The sequence below is a fragment of the Grammomys surdaster genome, unplaced genomic scaffold (genome assembly GCF_004785775.1).
Source record: "Grammomys surdaster isolate TR1022 unplaced genomic scaffold, NIH_TR_1.0 126039, whole genome shotgun sequence".
NCBI lineage: Eukaryota > Metazoa > Chordata > Mammalia > Rodentia > Muridae > Grammomys > Grammomys surdaster.
Window position 1 is genome coordinate 91,388 of NW_021620852.1, and position 13,135 is coordinate 104,522.

General features: G+C 37.4%; 1 protein-coding gene across 2 annotated transcripts in view; it reads left to right on the plus strand.

The window, feature by feature from the left end:
* Gucy1a1 (guanylate cyclase 1 soluble subunit alpha 1) overlaps positions 1 to 13,135 on the plus strand; it is a 54,261-nt gene that overhangs the window by 13,208 nt on the left and 27,918 nt on the right. The window contains exon 2 of one of the 2 annotated variants that reach the window (XM_028754920.1): positions 10,015 to 10,078. The exons of the other annotated variant lie outside the window; for it this stretch is intronic. The gene's annotated coding sequence lies outside the window, so the exon portion shown is untranslated. The remainder of the gene's footprint in view (positions 1 to 10,014; positions 10,079 to 13,135) is intronic. 2 annotated transcript variants of the gene reach the window in all.

The following is a 13,135-nucleotide window of genomic DNA, read 5'->3' on the forward strand; positions in this document are numbered from 1 at the left end:
GATGGACATTAGAATTACTTTCAATTTTTCCTTCCTACAAAGCAAGCTGCAGGGCTGGAGGGATGGCTCAGCCAAAACCACAAATAATGCTGGTATGAGCATTTACATATAAATCTATATTTGAATATATGTTCATATTTCTCTTGAATAAACATGCAGAATTGTAAAAGAATACATCATGTCGTAGGGAATGTTTAAATTTTTATGAAAATGCCAAACTTATGTTCTTTTACCATTTGCCCATCAGCAGCATATGGGTATATTATTTATTCCACATTGTAAAAATCGTTATTATTTTCAAACTGCATCTAGATTTGGTGGCACAGATATATGATCCCAGCTGAAGAAGAGGTTGAGCTGGGAGGTTTCCAGTTCAAGGCCTGCCTGGGTTGCCAAGTGACTTCAAGGCCAGCATGGATAACTTAGTGAGACTCAAACTAAAAATAAGTGAAATGAGAGCAAGTTATGCTTGTGGTAGATCATTTATGAGGTCCTGAGTTTGATCACCATTAACACAACACAACATAGACACACATACATACATACATACATACATACATACACACACACACACACACACACACACACACACATTTTAGGCAGCTTAGTGTATTTTTCCTGGTTTATAATATTCTACATGTGAGAAAGTGCTTGCCCATTTTTAATGTGACTCACCAGTTTTCTTACTGAGCTGTGATGTTTTGTATATTCAAGAGTCAGCTCTTGCTGATGTGTGTGTTGCTCCTGTCTGGCTGCCTGTCTATCTTTTTGGTAACTTAGTGCCATATTCCGGAGAACAATGGTGTTTGCCTCGTGTGTGGCCACAAAGTATTTCCTTTACGTTTTCTTCAAGTAGTTTCATGTTTTAAACAATTACATTTAAGTTTCTGGTGCATTAAAGTTAACTTTTGTTAGTATAAAGTATTAGAAAAGATCTCCTTTCCTGTGTTAATTTCTAGTTGTTTCAGTGTTATTTATTAAGAAAATGTTACTTATTTTTGTGCCTAGAAACTTTAATTGACATGATAATTATAATATTTTCTTGACTATTCTGTCTGTATATTTCTCTGATATGTTTGATCTTTATATCATCCCCTTCAAACCCAAACCAAACGCATTCTTTTGTATCCCACACTTCTCCCTTCTCTTCCGTCCCTATTTCCCTTCTCTCTTCTTACCCTCTTTTTTCTTTCTTTCTTGCTTTCCTGTTCTCTAGAGTGGAGTCTTGCTGTACCTGCCAGGCATATCTCAATCTCCCGGCCCCAGGAGTACTGGGATAGCTGTAACTGTAAGCATGTATATCTGTAACAGACTCCTAACTCTCTATTCTAGCGTTATTGTAAGTTTTTTAAAGGTATTAGCAAATATAGACAGCTTAGTAGGAGCTAGACATGTGCTCAGGAAAATAGGGGTGAGCAGTTGAGCTTTGAGAAAGCAAACATGCAACAGTCATTTGAATTTTCAATTACATGTGAGTCCCAATGTTTTGAGTTTCATCCTAATATTGATTCAGCTAACCTGTGTCTTGGCAGGTTCTACTGAAGAGCTGCCTGGGATTTTGACAAGAATCACTATCAATCTAAAGAGCAAATTAAGAAAAATTGATCTCTTAATATTTGTAAAAAGATATCACCAATAGTAAAGAAGATCTCTAGTTCTTGATGCTTTCTCTACTATTTTTCATTGACATTTGTAGGTATTGTGGCATCGAACATTCTAATCTTTGGTTAGACTTAATGTGGAATATTTGTATGTATTGACTTGATAATGTTTCAAAGTAAACCTTTCCCAGTGGTTACTCTTAACTTTAAAGTTGCAGTGTACTTTTCTCTATCAGCTGTGTGGATCTGAACTCTCACTCCATTTTCTTCTTGATCCAACATTTGATTCATAGATCATTTCAGAATTTTTCTGTGATTGAGTCTTCATGAACATTAAATCCAGACATTCTCTGTTGTGTTTCTTCTTAACACAATTCAATGACCCTGGCCTGACAGTATTGCTGAGTTAGGAGTAGTGAGAGGAGTCATTCTTCCTTTGCTCCTGATAATGGTGGGAAAAATACTCAGTGTTTGTTCTCATTGTTAGAGATGGACATGAGAGTATTTTGTGATCTTCTTTAACTTGACCAGAATCAATGACATTATGTGCACATGTTGTCAAAGTTAGCTTTGTACTGTGTAGTAATTGTTTTCATTTATAATGACTGTGGACAAATGAGACTCCCTATCGTAAAAATATTTTCATTTGAATTTGCTGTCTGCCAACCAACTGCTCATAACAGTATCAATATCACTGTTAGTATCCATATCAGTATCTTAATTCCATTTCTTTTCACCTCACTCTGCTATGGCTCCTCAATTTTCTGTTTAAGCTTCATGAATTTCTTTCCAGTCTGAAATGCTAATGATGCCCTCAGAATCCTTTCCTCTTGCCACATCTCCGTCTTTTTGAACTCGTCTGCCCTTCTGTGTTCATTCCCATCATACTTTGTTAATTGCTACTTCTGTGTCTTAATCATAACATTCTTCAGTCCTTAAACACGATCTGTCCCAGAGTCTAAATTTAGCCATTTTAGTTTTCTGGGTGTCCCATTTGGGTTTTGAATTAACGTCCTGGTTTCAGTGGCTTCCATTAATGGAAGGGGGTGTCACAGGTTCCAGTGTGTTGTTCTTGAAAGGAGATCTCCCATATTCAAATACAATATTCCCTAAATAGTCTGCTAACAGTCAAAAACCACTAAAACAAAAGCACAATGTGGCAGCCATTTGGACCTCCTGTGCTTTTTCTGTTACCCCTTCCTATTAATGTCCTAGTTATCTTTTCAGACAGAGCCCCAGAGCCACTGCGGTCATCAGATCTCAGCTGCCATGGCATGTCCACTTCAATTTCAGGCTATCTCTAGCAGCCATCCTTTCCTGCCTCTTTCCCACAACTCATTCCTGCATCCGGTGGACAGTTCTTCTGTGGTCCTTTGCCAAAGTCTTCGTGTCTAAACCTTCACACTGTTGCTCAAAGTCTTCATGTTTCCCAGCTGCTTTTCCACTTTTCCCATTGTTTGGTGCCTGAAAGCGATGTTTCTAATGTACATAGCCCATTAATGATTACGTCTCCCACTCTGCCTTCAACATAGCCCTTTAAAACAGTTAGCATGAGTGTGCATCATTCACATTAGTATTTGAGGGATATGAAAGAAAATAAATATTTTAACAGTCTCTAAATTTTGACTGAATTGTAAATGAATGTATAACAACCTATTTCAACCTTGTTTCTTAGAGGTGATGTGTAGGCTCTGATCCAGCTAAATTTTACTTATATTTTGTAATTTTTATTGTTAGTGTTTTGTTCTACATATTATTTAGAGTTGATAGTTCAATTTTAAAACATTTCTTAATATTAGCTACATTAATTGAATGTTCAGTGACAGGTTAAACTTTGCAAAAAGCTTTTCAAAATGTTTTGAAACACAGGGAGCAGGCTGTTTGTTCCTTAGATGGTGAACCTATAAAATGGGAAGGAAATAGCATGTTTCGTGGGCATCATAGATTTCAATGGCAACTGCAGACTTTAAGGAAATCTAGAAAACTGTATTTGCATTAAGATTTTAGTTTCACAAAACTTGAAAACCACAGATAATGTTAAATGGGAAAAAGAAAATATATAGGAACCTTCAAAACTGCTTTCTTCTTAAGTCACGTGACATTTAAACATGTGTGCTTGGGTTGTCAAATATAAAAGCTAAGGAAACTAAAGAGAAAATGAGTCAATTTGATAATTATTTAAGCCACCATCCCTTCTTTGTTTAGATTATAATACAGTTACATCATTCCTGCCTTTCTTTTCCTCCCCCCAAATCCTACCATACACCTATCCTGCTCTCTTTCCAATTTATGGTTTCTTTTCCTCCAACAATTTTTGCTACACACACACACACATACACACACGAATATATGAATATATATATACACATATATATATATTTATTTATTCATAAATACATAAGCACGATCTGCTTAGTCTATACAATGTTTCTTGTATGTATGCTTCCAGTGCTGACCATTTGCTGTTGGATAGCTAACAGCAAATGTGGTCTTCCTTGCTCATAGCATTCTTGGTTGTCTGTACTTCTTTATGGAGGGTGGATACCTCATGGGATTTCTCCTATCCACTTTAGCATATCTGTTGTTGTCCTTTTTCAGACTATTTTGGGCAGTCATATAGGTGAGCCTTTATGAGTATAGTTCTAATTTTACTGGAAGACAGAATCTTACATCAAACACCCCATTCTCTGGCTCTTACTTTGAGAAATTAAAGTGCTGGTTCATCCACCTTGAATAAATTTACTCTGATCTACACAACTGATAAAATGAAGGCTAGAGCCATATCTAAGTTTTAGTAAAATGACAGAGATGGAATAACAGATAATTATTTTTTAAAAAGTTAGATTTGAAGAATTGAGAGGCAACTAAAACTACATTACTTAAAACATATAAAAGGTGAGAAAATCATGCAAAATAATCTGGAAAAAAGATTTATGAAATTATAGACAGTTAAAATATCTTAATATTGTATGCTATGTAGATAACAGTGTGCAGTTTTCCAGTTCAACTGAGATGAAAGATTTAATGCTAAAAGCTCACCACATTGACAACCAAAAAGCACTATGAAGGGACGAAACATGTTTCGGTTATTGGGGAACTGTTGTCCAGCATGTGTGAGCCACTAAGCTAAGGTTAGAGAGTCTACAGGAGGAGTGTTCCTGCATTTTGGCTGAGGAAATTGTCAGTGAATTATGTGAGTTTGGGTCCATGGGTAAATTGAACTCCTCCCTCACCTTTGTCCTGGATGAGCTTTGGGGCTTCTACCATCACTAATAGCTAGACATCTGTCTTCTGTTAAATACAAGAGACCACAGAAGAAGGTTTCTAATACCTATTTCACTTAAAAATTCTGCTATCCAACGCATATATTTTCAGTAACTTTATGTAAAACATACTGAAATAAAAGTAAAAATTGAGGTTTACTGAGATTTTTAGTTTCCTATTTTGTATCAATAAAAGAGCAGAAAACATTTAAAATAAAATATGGTTGTGGCTTTGGAAGTAGTTGGGGAAGATTCAGCCTTTCTCCACACATTCCTCTCTAGTACCTAAATACACACCTTAAGTACATGATCAGAAGCCAAATGCATTTTTGGCCATGATTTCTTTAGAACTAATCATTATTTAAATATTCAAAATGAATTGGATCTGTCCTAGCATTTTCTGTGTCTGCTGCTAGCTTAGGCCTAGCATGACTTAGGGAGATTTGTTTCACTGATTCGGTATTAGTAACCAAAGATCTTTTTCTATCTTAAGAATAAGAAAGAGCTGTGCTGTTGGCCTGAAAATTCAGGAAGTTGTTTACAGGACCAACTGGTCAGTGGCTCAGCCACAGACAACCATCCTCTCGAGGCCTTCAAGACTCCAAGAAACACCATTGCTGCCTCTACCGCCTTCCTGACTGACACTCTCATGGTTGCCCTCCCCATTCTCACTTTGGTGTTTTCTATGTGGCTAAGCCTGCCTCCTGATTAACTAGCTCTTGATCATGGTTCATAAGCTTCTGTTTCTAATAGTGCATTAAAGCATGGACTTGCTATGCCTAGGTCACCATGTTACTCTTTTTATCAAGAAGCTTGTGAAAAGTTCCCAGTGCTGTATTCAAAGAACCATGGGTGTCCTTGTTGTCCGTTAGTTCAGGATCTTCTGTCTAATTAAGATAAACAAGTACACAATTAATTTTGTTACCTTCATCTTCTGGATGAATCTTGATCTCTTATTCTCACCCTTAGCTTCCTGTCAAAAATCATGGCCGTCGCTCCCTTGGCATTCTTCTGTCTTCAAACCAATATTGCTTCTGAGAATTTCATGGCAATAAACACTTGATGTAACCCAGAGTTCCCTTAAGTAGGCTTTGATAAGTGGTTAAATATGTTTTCACAGGTATAAAACATTACTGAGTCTGAGAAGAGAAAACTTTTGTCAATAGTAGAGTTCATAATGATTGCTAGCATGACAGTTAGGTAGAATTTAGGGTATGCTACCTCATGGTTATGTTGGATATAACCACAACACTCTTATGGGCTACTCTAAAGTTAGCAACCACCCTGATAATTATATCTCTCTAATTGGAAGTGTCCTGGATAAGTAGTGGAAGTGACAGTGTGTCTTTTGTTTTTGAAACTTGAATATAAGGTTGGATTTTTTTAAAAAATTTTACAACTGCATATCTGTGGGAACCAGTGAAAGTGGGGTACTGTATTGAGTCTTCAGATAAACTGCATTTTATCACCACTTCTCCATTTAGTAGGGGAAATAACAGAAGCTTAGTGTGAGGTTATGAAATTGTCCAGTACCGTGTCACCACAAGCTATAGAAAGCACAGCCACCACTACTGGATACAGCACTAATCACTTCACACTTGTTGCTTTCTTTACACTCACAACATACTTAAATGATAATTAATACTAATATTCTTATTTCCTGATAGAGAATGTTCAGGTGAGATTTGCTTTATACCTTAATGGAAATCCTAGAGTTTGTACAGGCAGAGGAAAATATGCTTCTATTACCTAAGCCCTCAACTGACACATTAATTTTGATGCCTCAGAGCCTGATTCCCATGGCTTACTTAAATATGAATCAAAATCATGAACTCTCTCCTATGCTGATTGTCAGTATTTGTGAGACCCATATCCTTATCTCTTTGTCTTGTCAACATATAAAACATCACTGTTGAAGATTGGTGAAGTAAGCATGAGTGTGTGTGTGTGTGTGTGTGTATGTGTGTGTGTGTGTGATGTCAAGATATCAAAAGCCTATTCCCAGATCTTCTGAGCTAAAGACAATTTAAAAGAGGAGGAAATATTGAAGTTAAGATGATAGATATGTAATCATCTGGAAACTAAACACACCTGTATTTCATGAGGTATAAATATCAAAGTCTAATATATAAATAAATATCTCTATTTTATTTAATATACCATTTATTCCAACTGTTTAATAATCAAGAATTTGTTTTCATTTTGAGACTTCATCAATTTTATTATGTAAGTCAGAATCAAAAGTGGTCTCTTAGATTATGTACCCTTAAATAAATCTGATTTTTACCTAGCTTGCAAACTTCAGTCATACACTGTTGAGAGCAGAGATGGTTTTATTGTTTAAGAATTTTATACATGTGTCAATGTTTCGATCAAATCCACTCTTTTTGGCCCTATTATCACATTTCTCTCTACCAGAACTGTTGCTTCTAACTTTATGTGCTCTCTTTTTAGCCCACTGATTCCATTTCGTGTAGGACCAGCCACTACCATGAGCAGCCTCAGGGGAAACATCCCTGAAGAAAACTGACTCTCCTTTCCACAGCCACCATCAATGGCTAGCACCTCCTCCGTTAGGAGTAGAATTTGATAAACCAGGGAAGAGGCTCTGCTGCTGCAGCAGGATGCTTCATACCTGGCAAAGCTTTCTTGAGTACTGCGAAACTGAGCACTAATCTATAAGATGTCTTGGAAAAAAATGTTCTTTTTGATTTGGTTTGATTTTGTTTTAGTTTTGTGAGACTTCACATTATCTTTGTGTCTTAATAAATGCAATAACAATTCTAAAAGGCACATAATCTTAGTTAAAAGACAAATGTTAAACTTCAGTGCAACTCACCCCACAGGAATAAACGGTAGACTTTGGTCAGTTTGAGTTAAGAGAAAAAAAATCAGCAGTGACCTCCTGTGAGCACAGCTCCATGCAGAGACTTTACTCATAGGTTCTTCTGAGCCATTTGACATTATAGACATGCATAATGTCTATTTGAAAACTAGATAAAAGCAAACTGGATTAGTGTTAAAGATATCTTTTTGTTTTATTTACTTTGGTGATAAGGCCACAGTGAACAACCCAGCCTAGCACTTATTTTTGCTCCTCCTGCCCTAGGCTTCCAAGTATCAAGATTATATTTTAAGTTTCAAAAATAAGAGAGATTTGTCTGATGGACTAAAGTGCTCCAACTGCTATAAAATACTACCAGGAATAATAGACCTCCAGAACCTCAATTCTGAACATCATTATAATTAAATAACCAAGGTCAACAATCTATTTCCTGTAGTGATTGCACTCTATGGTCTGCAGAGAGCCTTCTGTGTCTGTGGTTAGCTTGTAGTCCAAGGCCCATGGATCTTCTACCCAAAACACTTGTGGAGTGGGTCAACATCCTCAGAGTTTTCATTCAGTCCATCTCAGCCCTGTTACCTGTGTAACTCCAACCCAGTCTCCACTACGCATCTCCAACAATCTTCTAGAAAGGCAGTCAGTTATTCGCACTTGTGATCCTTTGTCTGAGTTGAAGATCTCACTGGGATTTTTACTTGTTTTACCTATTCATAAAAGCCTGCTGTGTGGTGATCTACGTTCATTTAACCTTTCATTCCATCCCCTTGTTCTCATTCCCAGACATCCTCCTGTGTCAGCCTAGAATCACTTCAGGTCCTTAAACGTGACATCTTAATATTCAAGCATGGTATTTTTTTTTCCTGAAAGTCTTTTCACATGACTGAGCTAGATGCTCCTCATAGATGAATTTGGTTTCTGATTTGCATCCCTCCAGCACTGAGTACTGACTCTGGGAATTGATGTCCCAGATGTACGTTATCTAGAGAGCATATGTGCTATTGGAGCAGAGTGCCTCTGGCTATCACTGGGCCGCTGTGTCTTGAAGACTGCCGGGCAGGTGGCAAGGCAGCCACATTTGTGGAACAGAAGAAATGGAGCAGAAGGAAATCTCGTGATTTTTTAAAGGATGACATGGTTCAAAATTATGTAAAGGAAAAAAAGCAAATAAATGAAGAATCCAAATTTGCTGATAGGCAAGAGAATCTTGAGGTTTGTTCTTGGAGCATCATCTACTTAACTAGGGAGTTTCAGTCACTTCTTGGAAACAAAAACCAGAAAGCTATGGCCTGGCAAATAGATGCTGTGAATGAAACAGATCTCAGCCACATCCCCAGTCTTCTAGGGAGTCTGTAGACACTGTAAGTTCACCTTACACTGAATTGTATCACCCTAAAAACAAACACACAAACAAACAAAATAGTACTGGGGAAACTTGGGCATGCACCCCAGATTTTCTACTTGTCTTGCTTTTCTAATCATAGAAAAAGTTTTCTACTCATTTCCTACTGTAGAGTGAAGAAGAGCTCACTAATGTAGATACATGATGTTTCCCTAGTTTTGAGGTTAAACCCTCCTAGTCTTTCAGTCTACCTGAACATTTACTGTTGTCCTTCCTTTTCCTTAAAAAAGTTAAAATTTTTATTGAAGTTTGCAAACTACCATGATATTGAAGTTTTATTGTTTAAACCTCCTCCCCTTTGACTAGTCTTATAAGCCTCAGCTTTGAGGCCCAATGTTCAAGCAGGTACATCGCTTCTGTCACAGGCATGTCCCAGCCTTACATGTTGCAGTCAGCATTGGACATGGCTGATGCTTGCTCTTGGTGTGTGTGGGGGGGGTGGGGGGTGAGGGGGAAGGGTTGTTCCCAAGCTGCACTTAACCTTGGAGCCACTACTAAGTTTAAAATCTGTCTTTCAATTCCCTCTATCCAAGAGGCATTTTGTGATTGGTGTGGTGGAAAAGCTCTCTCACCTCAAGTCTACATGATTCTGTTGACATCCCAAAGCCAGTTTTTATGATTTGCCTAATGTCTAATGTCAGGGTTTATTAGAAAGAGTTTCCTTACCTGAATAATAAATTACCTTTGTTATTAGCATAAACCTTAGAAAAGTCTATTATCTTCACCACAGCAGAGTTGGTCTCTCACTAGGAAAAGGAAGAAACATTTAGTAATTTGCGAGAGGGAGCTGTTTAATCATCAGCTTTTGGGACAGCAAGAAACTCTCCAAGATTCTGAGACCACACTATATCAATGTTTGCCAAGACCTTGTCACTAAACTTCTTATTTTATTTGTTTTCCCCTTAGCATACCTCCCCTCTTTCCAGCCAGCTCTACACCAACCTCATCAAGTGACCACACTGTTTCTAAAGTGAGTGCTGACATTACACATAAAAATGATCTCTGGTTTAATGAAAGAATATCTCCTGTGTTTCTGGCAAACCCAAGACACACAGAGGTTTCAAGTGCACTGGTGCTTGTACATCTGTTTCCTAGTGTAATTTCATCAGTCACAGATGAAGAATGCTAATTACTTTGTTTACACATGTGTGATTTAATGAGACTAAACACTTAGCCAGTCTTCAATAAGTGCAGCTTTTTTCCCATTGCTGTTTTTAGCTTAATAAAAATCATGCCAAGCACATTTTCTGGAAATGAGAGCATTGTGCAGTTCAAGAGAAGGGAGGACTTTATGGGCAGTTGATGGGTTATGTTTAAAGTGTAGGTAGGCTGAGCAGGAGAGGAAGTGTTAGGATTGAGGGTCAGAGGTCACATCCAGTAATAGAAGGATTTATCATAAACTACTCTGCGAAGCCTCCAAGGCCAATGTAAAAATTCTAAGATGTATTAGAGGAACTTATTTTAAGAAGCATTATATTTCTGGCAGATTAAACCCATAATCTTTTTATCATATCTTCCTTTCATTTTGAGTACCCTTTTCTAGTTATTATGTTCATACTTTGAGGGAACTAAAAATTCTGAAAATAATTACAGGTACTTCTTTTGAATAATGATGTAAAAAGAATGTCATCATTGTAACTGGACATTTTACTGCTTTGTGGGTTCTTCTTTTCTTCCACCTTTTACCCCTCTTCTTCCACCCTTTCAAGCCCCTAACAGTAGGTAGGAGAGAAAAAAAGGAAGAGGGGAAATGGGGTGATTGTATTGTTAACTACTTCCTGCTGATTAGGGGTGTTGAGTTCCTTGGGACTAGTTTGATCTTTGTTGTCAGGAAGAACAAACTAATTTCTTCTTATTTCTTTGGACATGTTTACTTGACAAGCCTCAAAACTCACAACGCACAGCATCCAACAGCAAGCAGTCGAGCAGCCCCTTCTAATAGAGCTGCAGCATTTATATACTCTCCGAAGAGTATATAAATTCCAAAATTCCAAACACCACACACTTGCAGAACCTATCTGCAAAGGTCAAAGCCATGCCCCTGCTAGAACATGAGGCAAATCATAGTCAGCTGCTATGGACAATCTAAAGGAGTCCCATATCTCATGCCTGGGATTAAAACAAAAACACTCTTATATTTCTGTGTTTTTAAAGACACCAAAATTCTCACTCCACATCATCATTTTTTTTTTTTAGAAATAACTGTATATTTGAAATTATCTGTTATTCTACTTACTTTCAAGTTATCTAAAACCAATCCATGTTCTGGGATCTAGGTCAGAAGGAGAGTGCTCAGTGAGAACATGTGTCGCACTAGGTTCTTTGCTTGAATTTTACACAGCCATGTCCACTGATCTATGTGTTGGGATGGAGCTCAAGAGTAGGATACTTGACCAGCAAGTGTGATGCCACTATTAGTCCTGGAAAACATTCATATCCACATTGGATCCATGTCCCTGCAGTTTTTAAGAGAGAAGTAGGTAGGGAAGATGAAAAGACGCTCTGTCCTTCCATCTTGATTTAAATGGCTCCATTTATTTACTCAGCTATTTTGAGACAGGGGTCAGCAAGTTACAGTCTGTGGGCCAGATTTCCAGATCCCCAACCTGATTTGCAAATGCTTCACTGGAATACATTCATATCCGTTTGTATATGACTTATGTCTTCTCTTCATGGTGCAAAAGTAGAACGGAATAGTGGCAGTTGAGACTGTGTTATAGCCTGAAAAGTTAAAAGGATCCCTAGCCCCTTATTGAAAATAATTTCTGGTCATATATTACAGCCATAAACAAGAATAGAAGTTAGTAAGCAACAATTAATAAGATAATAATGGTTGTCTTATGTTGTGATGAAATAAAGACTAAATACACACACACACACACACACACACACACACATTACAGTTAAAGCCTTTCATGGTTAGATCTTTCTGAATCCACATAGCTATTCCTTATATTGAGAATAAAAGGCTGAACCTTAGCTTTTGACAGATTTTTAATGTAAATATGTAAATCCTACTTTCAGGATAAGCTAATCTTACTTTATGAACCCACCCGATTGGAGTGAGTTTGTAGTAATAGAAAACATGCTAGTTAGAGAGACAGATGGACTATCTTTTGAAATACTTCTAGCAATTCAATTGAGGGAGTATCCCAGGAAACTTCTTGCCTTCTAGGGTGGTTATACCTGTATCCAGAAGCTGTAAGGATTAAATGTACATCTCAAGTTTCCAGTACTGTGCTAGACATGCAAAAATTAGCAGACGTGAAAGCTTTTCTTTTCATTTTCAATTTGTGGTTTTGATATTTCAAGAGTACGGAATCATTAATGCCCCTAGTTGGTATTATTGGTAGGCTAAATTCCAGCTACAGCTTCAGTGCAGAAAACTAGCAATAGTGGTTTGGGCTTGTGTGAGAACTTGAAATGATGCCACCAGCAGAGAAGCACAGGGAAAACCTGCTGAAGGCAACACACAGGATTTTAGCCTGCCCCTGGCATAGCAGCTTCCTTGGTTTAACTAAGTGTCACCTGTACATTTCTAGACAGAGATCCCTGCAAATACCATGAAAGATATGAGGTCCATGTACTTAACAGACAGGACTAGAAGGTCCATGTACTTAACAGACAGGACTAGAAAAATCCAAATTGTAAAGCATACTGCCTTTTTTATCTTCCAAGAAGAAATTGACACCTCTTTTCCATCCAGAAAACTGGGAATGGTTGTATTAATACCTAGTTATCTTTGCTATTTTGAAAGCCAGTCCTCACTGACTCCCCCAAATTCTAAGCATTGATTCTCTCTCAATAGAACTCATTCTTGTGGGAAAGGTCACAAGTGCACTATGCTAGAGAGGTGTACTTTGCAAAGGAGTCTCCTGGATATAATTATAACGAAAGCTTTGTTGTGGTAATTATCATATGGAAACTTTTCCCCAAAGTTTTACTGTATTTAAATAAGTAACAAATAAATCTCTTGTGGTCAGACTTCAGAAGTTTTGGCTCTGCGCTGGCTAACTAAAGGGTAGCT